The sequence below is a fragment of the Crinia signifera genome, chromosome 2, assembly GCF_055691185.1.
Source record: "Crinia signifera chromosome 2, ASM5569118v1, whole genome shotgun sequence".
In the NCBI taxonomy this organism is placed as follows: domain Eukaryota; kingdom Metazoa; phylum Chordata; class Amphibia; order Anura; family Myobatrachidae; genus Crinia; species Crinia signifera.
The window spans coordinates 133349638-133363116 of record NC_139218.1 but is presented as its reverse complement, the minus strand read 5'-3'; the positions used below and the strand labels follow the sequence as shown (position 1 = coordinate 133363116).

Genomic DNA, 13479 nt, shown 5'->3' with positions numbered 1-13479 from the left:
AGGACAAACCATCTGCATGACTGCCAAGGGTTTTGCCCGGCGGTGGTCAAGATGGGGGGACATCTGACACTGTTCAAAGACGCATGGGCATTGTTAGACCGGGATTCTTGGGTGTTAGAAATTATAACCCAGGGTTACAGAATTCCCTTCAAGGGTCTTCTTCCAAGAAGATTCATTCCCACGCCAATACCAAAAGGGGCTCGGCTCCGTACAGCTCCCTTGGGAGCGGCTCATTCTCTTTTAGAGAAGGGTGTGGTGATCCCGGTCCCCAGAGCGGAATGGAAAAAAGGCTTTTATTCCACTCTGTGTCGGGTGTCCAAACCAGACGGGTCTTTCAGACCGATTCTCAATTTAAAGTCGTTAATTATCCATTTGTGGGTAGACCATTTCAAAATGGAGTCTCTACGGTCAGCGCTGTGAAGCCTGGACCAGGGAGAATTTTTGGCGTTCATGGATGTCCAGGACGCATACCTTCATGTTCCTGTTCACCCAGGACATCAGGCTCTATTGAGATAGGAGACCATGCACTTGCAATTCCAGGTGTTGCACTTCGGCCTGGCCACAGCGCCAAGGGTATTCACCAAGATAATGTCTGTAATGGCGGCTGTGCTTCGACTGAGGGGAAACACTGTGATCCCATATTTGGACGACCTGCTGTTCAGAGCGGAGTCAGCAGACATGTTGAAGAGTCACTTGGCAAAAGCCATTGGGTTTTTGGCAGGCTCACGGCTGGTTTTTAAACTTACAAAAGTCTCAGTTGGTGCCGTCACAGAGACTCCAATTCTTGGGGATTGGTCTGGATACCCAGTTGCATTGGGTGTTTCTACCAGAGGCATAGGCCAGGGATCTGGCTGCCTTGGTACAAGAGATCCTAGGGTCTCAGAGCACAGCAGTATGGAGGTGCCTCAAACTGCTGGGGAAGATGATGGCGTCTTTCGAGACGTTACAGTTCGCCAGGTTCCACTCTAGAGTGTCCCAGTGGACAGGGAACACTCAGACCATGAGGTCAGAACAAATGGTGTTGTTTTCAGAAACTCGATCCTTCCTAAAATGGTGGATGGAGGTGGATTCCCTTCGGGGGAGTCGGTCCCTGCAGTCCTGGAGCTGGTTGGTAGTCACTACCGACGCCAGTCTCAGAGGCTGAGGGGCAGTAGTCGTGGACCTGCGTCTGCAGGGCTTGTGGACTTTAGAGCAGAAAGACTGATACTTTACAGTCTGCCTTACTGATCAACATCTTGGAACTGAGGGCTGTGTGGAAGAGGTTTTCTCTGGCGGGAGAAAAGATTACAAGAGCTCCCTTTTAGGCATTCAGACCGACAACGTCACAGCTGTGGCGTATCTGAATCACCAGGGAGGCACACACAGCAATCTGGCCATGTGGGAGGTGTCCCGAATCTTCTTGTGGGCGGAACAGAATGTTCTAGCATTATCAGCAATCTTCATACCAGGAGTGGAGAATATAGAGGCCGACTTCCTGAGCAGGGAGAAACTGATGGAAGGAAAATGGAGGCTGAATCCACAAGTATTCCACTAGATTACAATAAGGGGGAAACCCCGGATAGGGACCTGAAGGCATACAGGTTCATCCATCAGGTACCCAGGTTGTATGACAGGACGTGGGATCCACTGGCAGAAGCAGTGGATGCCATGACTATCCCCTGGGAGGGGAATCTTCTTTATGATTTTCCGCCAGTTCCAATGCTGGCAAGAGAGTTGAAAACAATACAGGCCCAGACAATTCCAGTAATTTTAGTGGCCCCAGATGGGCCAGGGAGATCCTGGTACTCGAGGCTTCAGAGATTCTCTGTGGACTCGTGGCGTCTACCACTGAGGTCAGACCTTCTAAAACAAGGACCGTTCAACCAGCTGGATTCAGCTCGATTAATTTTGACGGTCTGGCTGTTGAAAACGCCATTTTGAGGAATATAGGATTCTCAGAGGCGGTGGTTAACGCAATGAGGAAAGCCAGAAAGTCAGTGTCTTCGGTAAATTATTTTGGGGCCTGGAAGACCTATATTTGGTGGTGTGTAAGACAGAGGTCACGCACATCGAGATTTAAAATGGCTAAATTGTTGGAGTTTTTTACAGGAGGGCCTTTCCTCTGGGTTAGGCCTTCAGTCACTCAGAGTACATATCTCGACCGTGTCAATTTTTCTTTCCAAAGAAGGATTGCGTTAGAACCAGAAGTACAGACCTTCCTGCAGGGGGTTTATCTATTGAAACCTCCCTACAACCAACCAGTAGCGCCAGGGGAATTATCTCTGGCTCTGGAGTACCTTAAAGAGGCGCCTTTTGAGCCGTTAAGGTCGGTTGACCTTAGTTTCCTTTCAGGGAAGCTGGTATTTTTGTTGGCGGTGGCGTCAAAAAAAAAAAAATATCGGAGTTGATTGCTTTGTTCTACAAGTCTTCCTCCCTTATATGTCATGATGATAGGGCTGCCTTTCGGACAGTACCCCTAGATTTGTACCAAAAGTAGTCTCTGCTTTTCTTCTAAATCAGGAGATTGTTCTGCCTGTGTTTCAACCCCCAGAGGGTTGTTAGGAAAAGGGACAAATTGAGGAATTTGGATGTTGTGCGCGTCTTGCGCGTTTATGTGGACAGAGTTAAGAGTGTCAGAAAGACTGATACTTTATTGGTTTTGTATGACATACACAAACTTAGTTGGCCTGCTTCTAAGCAGACCATTGCTAGGTGGTTGCGCTCTGTTATTGCGTTTGCATATACTAAAGTTGGTAGGCCTGTACCGGCCAGGATTAATGCGTATACCACCAGGTCGGTTGCCACCTCTTGGGCGGTTCGACATGGGGCAACAGCTGAGCAGGTTTGCAGCGCTGCCACTTGGTCATCTGTTCATAATTTTGCCAAATTCGATAGGTTCCATGAGTTCGCGTTGGTGGACGCATCATTCGGGCGAGCAGTGATGAATACTGCAGACCTGAGCGTACCCACCCAAAAGGACCGGCTCTGGAACGTCCCAATGTGAAGCTGTGTCACCAGGACCATTGAAAGAGAAAAAGGGATTTTTGTAAGAACTTACCGTTCGAATCCCTTTCTCTGATATGGTCCTGGTGACACAGCGATCCCTCCCTTACGCTCAGTAAGTATGCCAGTGTTCATGATGTTTCATGTTATAATTGGTTGAAAAGTTCAATTTAAAATTGTGCATATAAGATGTACAGGCGTTGTACTGAGTTAATGTATTCCAGTGGCTTTGAAAGATTGAACTGAGGAATCTGGGATGCAGTAGGGGAGGAGCCTACCCTCCAAAAGCTTTAGGATAGGTGCCTGGCTCCTGCGGACCCTCCTACATCCCAATGTGAAGCTGTGTCACCAGGACCATATCAGAGAAAGGGATTCGAACGGTAAGTTCTTACAAAAATCCCTTTTTCTATTGGACGTACTACCTACTAGTCACCAGCATGACAGGAAGTCCCATTGGGGTTTGTTTTGACAGACATCTGTGTCTCCCTGCCAGGCCATCAGTATGAGCTTCATTCAAAGCAGTCTGTAGAAAATATAATAGCGTGTGGGTCACAGTTATGCAAAGAACTACTGAATGAAAGTGGACTCCATTGGAGAGTCAATTCTAGCTTGGCATGATCTATTCAATAAATGTCATATTTGTCATGCTCCGGAGTTTTAAAACGACAAGTTTTTTTTTTCCCTTATATTTTATTTTTTGTTACCTCTACGGTGCTTGTCTCAGCTGGAGCAGATGTCTGGGCTTGCTGCAGTCCTATATTGCTTCCTCATGTCACAGAGGGTTGCTGGTGCTGCACATCCCTCTCAGCTTTGCACTCTAAAGCTGTGTACACATGCTTAGATTTTTCCCTGTTTTCGATTCGATTTTGCTTATAGAAGCAAAATCGAATCCACATTGAATGGTTTTTAGGACACTTTCGATCTGCATTCGATTCGATGCGCGCTCCCCTTTTCTCAAAATTGAATAGAAAAATCTACTGTGCAGCCAAGGAAATCTCGAATTCGATCCAGTGAATCGAATGAGTACATTGTGCCTACATTGTGAAATCGAAATCGAATCGAATGCAAAAGTACAGATCTAATGCCAAATCGAATGGGATGATCTAATGCCAGATCTAATAGAAAATCAAATCTAACTTCAAATCTAAGCGTGTGTACAGGTCTTTAGTCTGTGCAAAAAAGTGCTTTCCCACAGCAACCTGATTCAGATTCTGTGTATTGTTTCTCTATGCATCCGGGCAGGTGTAAAAATCACATGGATTGGCGATCTGCCACCTTACCTCATGTTTTGGGTTTTCTGGTGCATTTTTGCCTGATTTTGGGTCTGTATTTGTGCATGCTGATTAGACAAATAAAGTGAAAAGCTATGGGTATATAACTAAAAACGAGCAAAAATGGCCATAATTAAATATCAAATTGTAAACCGCAATGCAATACGCTGCGCTTTATAAGAAACTGTAAATAAATATAGGTCAGTCAATTATTGATTTTATTTTTTTATTTTTTGTGCGGCGAACAAAGCAGCAATTACTGAAAACCCTTAAAACAGTTTAAAAAAATGCTGCCTGGACCTGCAGCTAATTGTGTAAACTGCCAAAAGATTCTAAAGAGGAGAATTAAATAATTGCACAGGTTAAATCTGCTCCATCTGCAGTGCACATGGTTCTGTCCATTAACCCCTTCAATGTTTTTTGTATTTTTTTGTTTTAGGGAGCGCTCCCTAAAAAAAACCCACTGCTGAGTGTCCTGGGGCCAGGCAGTGCCGCTGAGCACTATATCAGCCGCTGTCTGGCCCTGCCCCGGCAACCTGGCTGTGTGCAACGTGACGGTACACACAGCCGGTGGGGGAGGATGCAGGGCTGGGCAGCCAGAGCCAGGCAGCGTCTGAAGTGGAGTTCAGGGCTCAGCGGCGCTGCCCGGCACTAAGCAGCGCAGATAGCGGCAATCCCGAGAATTTTCAGGGTTTGCCAGTCTGGGCACTGGAGCATAGCTTGGAAAATTCTCAGGAGTTTGCTTTTGCGAGTGAACCAGAAACCGGCCCACTGTCTTTTAGTCATTCCTACTGAAAATATTAAACATTGCAGATTTGAGAAATTTTGTAAGTCTCTCAACTTGTTCCCCTATATGGCTATGCATGAAGTTTAATTTTAATTCATTCTATCCTTTTTCACTTGGATTGGATCTGCATAAAGAATGTAAACCGAAACATGCTTTGTATTCCTTCCTAATCATATAATTGTCAATTAAGACCTGTTTTGAAGTAAACATAAAGGTGCCCATATACGGTACAATTGCCAGGTGCGATGAGATCCCGTGCACATCCTATCGCACAGCTCAAAAAGTATGTACTGCACATACTTTTTGTACTAGATTGCATCGCAAATGGTATGTGATGTGATCTAGTCCAAATTGCATACAATAATTGTACCGTGTATGGGCACCTTAAGAGTTGATGTGTAGATAAGTTACCCACTTCAGAGGGCTCCAGAGTGTGTTCAACTGCTCCAAATGAGACACTACAGATAAGTCAAATGATGAGCTAGTCATGTTAAATAAATTGTTTATTTCATCAATTTGCTGAGAGGCACGCAACTGTTCTACTGTCTTATACGATGTAATGTTTACTATAATTGCTCAATGTGTCCCCACTCAGTATTAATACGGTGCTCTAATCACAAAACCATATTTTCTATAGCTGAGTGCACAGAGTACTCCTGAATATCCAGAACATGGCAATGAAGGTGTTTGTCTGTTTTAAACATTGAAAAGATACCTTGATCAGCCTTGTTTCCATTTATTTGTGTAAGCACAAAAATGAACATTCACTTATGACATGGATATCCCATCGTTTGGATACACCGTTTCAGAATTATTTATGAAAATACCCCACTTAAAGAATGTCTCCACCTCCTCTTGTTTTGCATGTTGGTCATTTATCTTGTAATGACAGTGACTGGTTGCGTTGCAAAAAATGAAGATTTTTTTTATCGCAAATCCTGACAGTGGAGCGCGATATCTTCCATAACATGTACAACAAGGGGAGCCTGCTTTGCCTCCAATAATGCACCCAAGTTGTGTTGATGGTTGGGATAGCGTTCATATCCATGGAAGGCATATAAACGAAACTGGGAGATGTGCATGGGGCCAGTGGAATGCGTATCCACGTTCAACATGGTGGTCTATACTGCCTTCTTGTGGAGTTCCAGAATTATTACACCCTTAATAAAAAAAGAGCAATAATGGTGTAACAAATCGTAATCAGACTTCTATTGCTGTAGTAAAAATTATTTCAATAATTTTTGCAATAAAAAAATCCATTAAACTATATAAATATAATGCAAATATAGATATAGATCATTTTAGAATAACCTTTAGTTTCTTATAAATACATCACAATGCAACCACAGTTCTCGAATTCCCATATGGACTATAAATGAAAGACCTAAAACCACAATTATAGGTAGGTTTAAAAAAAAAAAAAATGGAGCATTCAGAATTATTAAAGAGAAGTACAGAATTATTTGTAAAGGCACTACTTCAACACAAAATGTTTTTAATCAAAAAATCCATTTAATTTAGCGAGCCTGGTTTCCTTCTCTCTTTCTCCAGGTATTTCAATGGCCATGTAGAAGCAGTTGTGATCAGGGGAGAGGATTGTGGAAGGTTCGCTCTGGGTCCAGGGGAGAGTAGGGAGGGAGGGCAACTATTATCTGTGCCCAGGGATAGAAAGGAGCTGCAAATATGATTTGAGAACAGCATGATACTGAATGTTGTTTGTTTTCAGCACTATGTTGTATTTTTTTTATTTTTATTACCTGTACTGCATTATATCATGTGAATTTTGGATTTTACTGAGGGGCATAATGTAATATTTGGCTTATTCCGGGTGGCATAACGTAAATTTGGGTTCAATCCTGGTTACATAACGTTAATTTTGGCTCAATCTGGATTGTATTAACTGCATTTTGGATAATTCCGTTTGAATTTTGACACGTAACGTGTGGCATAAGGTGTACGGGTGCAAGTATAATGGGGTCTACTATTGTTTTGCATAATGTGTATATGTGTACACCACCCCTTATTTGAGTGGCTCTTGGAGAATGATTATGTATTTCTTTAAAATTGTTTGACAATGTGTTTGTCCTTTAGTCCTTTTTTTGATATTCTGTAAATGTTCACTTCACTTGTTTTGAAGGCTCTACTTGTCCTGCCAATGCAGATTAGATAACCGCTACATTCTATTAAATATATTACATTGGTGGTGTGGGACAGTATATAATAAATTGCTGCAGTTTGTATATACATCCCTTCCTTCCATATTCTTCATATTTTGTTTTAGAAGTTTTAACTTCCCTACAGCATTGACATGTGCCACACCTGTAAAATCTCTTACTACTTATTGGATTTTTCGTTTCTGTGGCCAGGGCACTTCTGGTTAATTTCTATTTCAAATTTGTTGCTTTCCTGACGGAAAATTTAAAACAAGGGTATTTTCTTCTTTAAGATGGGAGGTGATGCTAGTGTGTTTGTAATGCTTGCTTCAATCTTCTTGTGTTGGCCTGTTTATTGAGTTATGAAGGCATATAGTAAGAGGTCTCTAGTTTCTTTTCCTTATTTTTATTTTTTGTTGTTGCTGACAAAGCGATGCTTCTTACTATTTGTATAGTGTTTTTTTTGTTCTTTTAATGTCACTATTTCCATTCTGTTAAAAACATTGTTTCATTTATCCGGTGCACTCTCCAAAAATACAATACAGTTCCACAAGAGAAAAGGCACACGGACACCAGTCAACAGTTTCAAAACGATGTATTGGGCCTAGCGCTTTCGGGGACACCACCCCGTCTTCAGGATAACAGCCCTGTACAAACAAGTGACCAAACAGTGTTCCCCATCCCCCCCACACAATAAATAGCATACCACTGATTACTCACCTGTCCAGACGCGGGAGCGCGGACCTCACGGCACAGGGATCCCTAAGACACCGTCCAGTACTTCCTGTGTCTAACCGGAAGTTGCAGGTGGAACGCATCTTGCGCTTCACAGCCCACTTCCGCCTTGCACCATCTTTCCTGATGGTGCAAGGCGGAAGTCAAAAATGAATAACAAACACCATAAATAAACATTTATTTATGGTGTTTGTTATTCATTTTTGCTTATCTGCCCAGTGCAGGGATTGTGGATGATCCGGCGCATTGGAGAAGCCCTGACACGCATCAGGAAAGATGGTGCAAGGCGGAAGTGGGCTGTGAAGCGCAAGATGCGTTCCACCTGCAACTTCCGGTTAGACACAGGAAGTACTGGACGGTGTCTTAGGGGATCCCTGTGCCGTGAGGTCCGCGCTCCCGCGTCTGGACAGGTGAGTAATCAGTGGTATGCTATTTATTGTGTGGGGGGATGGGGAACACTGTTTGGTCACTTGTTTGTACAGGGCTGTTATCCTGAAGACGGGGTGGTGTCCCCGAAAGCGCTAGATAGTGCTATGCCCAATACATCGTTTTGTAACTGTTGACTGGTGTCCGTGTGGCTTTTCTCTTGTGGAAATATATATATATATATATATCTTGTGTAGTTTCACGGCGCCTACTTCCGGGTTCTACGCTCGCCATAAACTATGTTAAAAAAGTAACTTAACTCCATGCCAACATGGATAGTTCATACCTCCACTATCCATGTTGGCATGGAGTTGATTTTAAATAGCGTAGCGAGCCACCGAGCCCGCAGCGTGGGCGAGCGAAGCGAGTGAAACTACACAAGTACGATATATATATATATCTCTATCTCTATCTATCGCGTAAGGTCCAAGAAATTTATTTGTTGCTGGCTTATATTATAGGATGGGATGTTTCTCTTTGTCTGCTTCTCCCAATGATGCTGCTTTCAGACCGCATAACTGGCTTTGACCCTGTATTTGAAAATGTTTCCAAAAACGGGTCTGCCAGGTAAAACCCCTTTCACACCGCATCTCTTAAATGGTATATTACCGTTTAAGTGCCGGTTTTTTTTTTTTACCTGGCAGACCCGTTTTTGAAAAGTTTTCAAATACAGGGCCAAAGCCAGTGGTAAGCACGGTCCCCCCGGCCTACCCATTGCACCCCATATACCTGCTTCCCGGGCCAGGGGGTGCTCGCGCTGACGGGTGTGAGGTAGCGTGGACGCCGCTGCCTATGGGAGGTAGGGTGGACGTTGCTGGAGGGACGGCACAGCTCACCCATGCTGAGTCCCTGCCAGCTCCAGGTCCCCTATCCGGGTGCGTCACTCCTTGCCCAGCGTTGTATGACTCCGGCCGCGTCTCCTGCACCCACCGCGCCCGGCAGCTGGCTCTCCTCTCCTGCTGCACACACAGCAGCCCTATCTCGCCGCCTGTCCTTATTGCTTTACCGCTGTGCTGGGGGCAGGGGGTACATTCCCTTCCTGCGCTGCCCAAGTTGGGACCAATAGTGGTCTGCTCATTAGATATGCACAGAGCGGAACACTATTGGCTGGGTCCTAAATACCGTTTTAGACCCGATTTTGGTTCCAAAAGACTGGGTCTGAAACGGGTAGGACCCTCCGTTTTAACCGTTTTGCTAAAATGTCTTTTTTAAAACGGTAAAGTGGTTATGCACCTTTCAGACCGCACAGATTACTGTTTTAAAACTGTTAAAAATCAGCAAAATACTGGTTTAAGTGCGGTCTGAAAGGGGCATGAGTGATGATGTTGGTCTACTCCTGCCTTCTTCATATCTTTTATCATTGAAATACCTATAGTTATAGCTTTAGTATTCCATGGATTTCTCAATCTCTTGTATCTCTCCTATAATTTCTACTTCTCAGGTAGTATGTGTGTCTGTTACCGCATTCATAATCCAATCTGGATATAATATCATTATACCTCTGATTTCTTATGTGTTTTTCCAATTACTTTTCGCTATAGCCTTAGAGCCCCAAGCGGCAGCTCTACATAAATACAGTGATTGGTATTTCAGTTCACCTGAAAGAAGTCAAATTAAGGCAGGTATTCAATGCCCGGGATCGCGGGTGGCAGTGAATCCTGTGTAGGGTTCGCTGCACTTTTGCCGCAAATCTCCCTGCAGGGAGATTCGCCTGGCAGCTGCCGTCCACCCTATTCAACGCGTCAGGGGCTCTCCACCCCATATGGCGAAAATTACCCCCTATAGCGAATACCGCTCCCGGCTCTCCCCTGCCTCTGCGGCTATACTGCCACTGCAGGGGATGGAGCGGAGTAACGGCGGGGGAGCCTGCTGATGTCGCCAGGTGCCCCCGCACAGCCTCAGGACAGGGACGGGTCCAGCAGCAGTAGCAGACCTCCGGCTCCAGCAGTCCCAGTGCTGACATCTGCTATCACCACGCTGGGGCTGCTGGAGCCGGAGGTCTGCTACTACTGCTGTAGCGGACCAATCTCCTTACTGATCAGAGGCCGTGTCCTTCCCCTTCCCGCAGATCCCCGGCTGCTGCTCCCTTGGCATGGAGCATAATAACCCCCCGGCAGAGAGCTACCACTAGCAGACGTACCCCGCACATCATTTGCAGACCTACGGCTCCAGTAGCCAGAGGTCTGCTGCTGCTGGAGCCGTCCCGTCCGTCCCGGGTCTCTCCCTTTCCTCAGACCACCGGCTCCTGCCTGCATTACACTGCAGTGTCATATCTGACATCCAATGTCAGCTCATGTCTCCCGTATCGTCCCCCCCACCCCCCCTGCTCAGCTGGCTGTCAGTTCGCTATGGGGGGGAGAATAAAAATAAAAAAAATGCGCAAATCTAAGCAAGACCCTAAAGATTAAAATTAAAAACTGATTTTTTGACATAAAAAAAAACAAGAAAAGAAAACATTTATTTAAAAAGTACACATAAGAGTTCACCAAAAAACCTGTCGAATGCAAAATGGAGAATCATGGCGAAAATCACTGGAGAAAGCAGTTCTCCTTTCAGGATTGAATACACTCCCGGCAAATTCCTTTAAAAACCCCATTGAAAAACACCGGCGAATTGCAAATGGCGAATCGCCAGTCATTCGCTCTTCATTTGCAGCGAATTCTGTTCATTGAATAGGGTGAATTATTTTTTCTGTGAGAAAATTCGCTGTAAACCCGGCGAATTGCCTGATTCGCCAGAAAATACAGCGAATCAGAGGCATTGAATACTGGCCTAAGTGTGTGTGTGTTTTTTTTTGTTTTGTTTGTTTCAGTGATGATATGTTGCTATTTATTTATTTCCCACCCATAGTCATCTAAAACCAGAGAACAAGCTAAAAGGATTTATTATTTGTATTCTTTCTGAAATAAAGTAAATTTCTCAAGCTGTTATTTCCCTTGACTAAAACTCACCTTAGCTCGTACATGTGTGCTGCCCTCTCAAAATTTTCATTATGTAGTTCACATTTGAAATACTTAGGAATATTGATAGCTAAATTGGTCTCCTTATAGTCCACCTACTGTATACTGACATCTATGGAACGTCTGTTATCTAACTGGATAATGTTACCCCTATCATTGCTACGCAGGATCGCTGTGATAAAAAGCATTGCTTTACCAAAGCTTTCATACTCCCTAGAAATGCTTCCACTCCTGCTCAGAAGATTTAAAAAACAAATGTAACTATATTTTCAAAATGTATTTGGGCAAAGAGGAAACCAAAAATAGCAAGTGCTAGATTACAAATCCCTAAAACCCTTGGTGGTTTTCCCATGCCAAATATAACCTAGCTGCACTATTTTGATACATCGTGGACTGGTTCACAGGTGGTTTAATATACAGTATGCAAATAAAGACCTGGAGGAAAACCTTTTTTACCTTATTCTCCTTCTGCTTTACTCCATACCCCTGAAACATTGCTACCACCACAGATATTAAGGTGCGTACACACGGACAAAAATCGCTGGCAATATGGTCGCTGAGCGACCATATTGCCAGTGATTGGAGTGTGCACTGGCAATAAATCGCTGGGTTACAAGCCCCAAATAGTCACTGGTCGGACGAGCATGCTCCTCCGACTAGCGACTTCCCCTGCTTATTCTCCTGGCAGTGTCATTTTCATCAGGGACCATCTCTGATCGCTGATGAAAACAAGCAATATATTGGCAGCGATCATATTTCTCAGTGTATACACCGCTTAAGACAATATTATTTTCAGAGATTGCTATAAAACATGGCAGAAGAGCAACAAATTGGGTACTTATGTAATATCTGGGCTCCCGTTTTTCTTATGAGACCGCGTCTGCACACCTGGACACCACTGGAGCGCACCTATTTCATATTTGTGGTATGCCTGGAAATTTTCCGTGACAGCCCGCTGTGGCAGCGTGAAAATTTCCAGGCATACCACTCAAGGGGTTAAACATTTGGATTACTTTGTTCATAATAACTACTTTCAGTATTCAGTAGTTCACTGGTGGTTCTTTATGGGCATGCCATTGCTACAGAAAAGTTATAAATTCTTAGGCCATAACTTATTGCCAAAATATATATATATATTTTTTTTCCCCCTATACTGTAACTCTTCAATGTACAGTCTTTTTCAGTTTATGCTAACCTTAACTTTAATTTTAAACTAGCAGTTACCTCATTTCTTTGCACCATTTCAGGTTATTCCCTAGGCTTGAATTGTTTTAATTTGAATAAAAACTGAAAAAAATTGTGATTTTCTAAACCTTCACTGGTAGTCTATGCACAGTGACTTAAGTCCAAAACTCCATCAAATAGAGACTGCAACACTATAATGCTCGCTTCTAATATCTGTGTACACTTGGACAGCATTTGGATTATGTGTTTTATTTTTATTGATGAGACTTGTGTTCTTTCTCTTTAAAGGAATTGTGTACAATTTGCTTTCAGTGATCACTTGTCAAGGTATACGGTCATTGGTCTACTGCTGGGGTAGCCAACCCTAGTCCTTGAGAGCTACCAACAGTGCATGTTTTGCAGGTCTCCTCACAGAATCACAAGTGAGCTAATTAGCTCCATCTGTGGATCTTTTGAAATGTGTCAGTGATTAACCCCTTCCCGACAATTGACGTACATTTACGTCATGGTCGGGAAGTACTTCCCGACACATGGCATAAATGTACGTCATGCCTTCTAACTGTCACTGCGTCTATAGACGCAGTGACAGTTAGGTGATGTCTGCTGTCCCTGACAGCAGACATCCCCCCTCGCCGCCCAGGGGGGGCAGGGGTGCCCCCCCCCCGGTCGGCGATCGCTGTGATTGGCTGTTCAAATCTGAACAGCCATTCACAGCGTTTCCTGTGTTACCGGCGGCTAAGCCGCTCGGTAACACAGGGATCGGTGGTGATCGGTGCTGTCAAGTACAGCACCGATCACCACCGATGTGCAGCCCCCCCCTCGCACCCGCCGGGCACTCACCGCAGCAGCAGCAGCAGCTTCCCCGGCTCCCCCGGCAGCTCAGCGCAGCAGCGCTGCCCTCCTCCCTCCTTCCTCCTCCCCCCTCCCCCCGCAGCAGCAGCAGCAGCATCAAGCTGCCCAGTAAAAATAAATATATGTAG

The 13479-nt window shown here is 44.5% G+C and overlaps 1 protein-coding gene across 6 annotated transcripts in view; it reads left to right on the top strand.

Annotated features, from left to right (window-relative positions):
• LOC146060047 (zona pellucida sperm-binding protein 3 receptor-like) overlaps nt 1–13479 on the top strand; it is a 101945-nt gene that overhangs the window by 18210 nt on the left and 70256 nt on the right. The gene's annotated exons all lie outside the window — the stretch shown is intronic.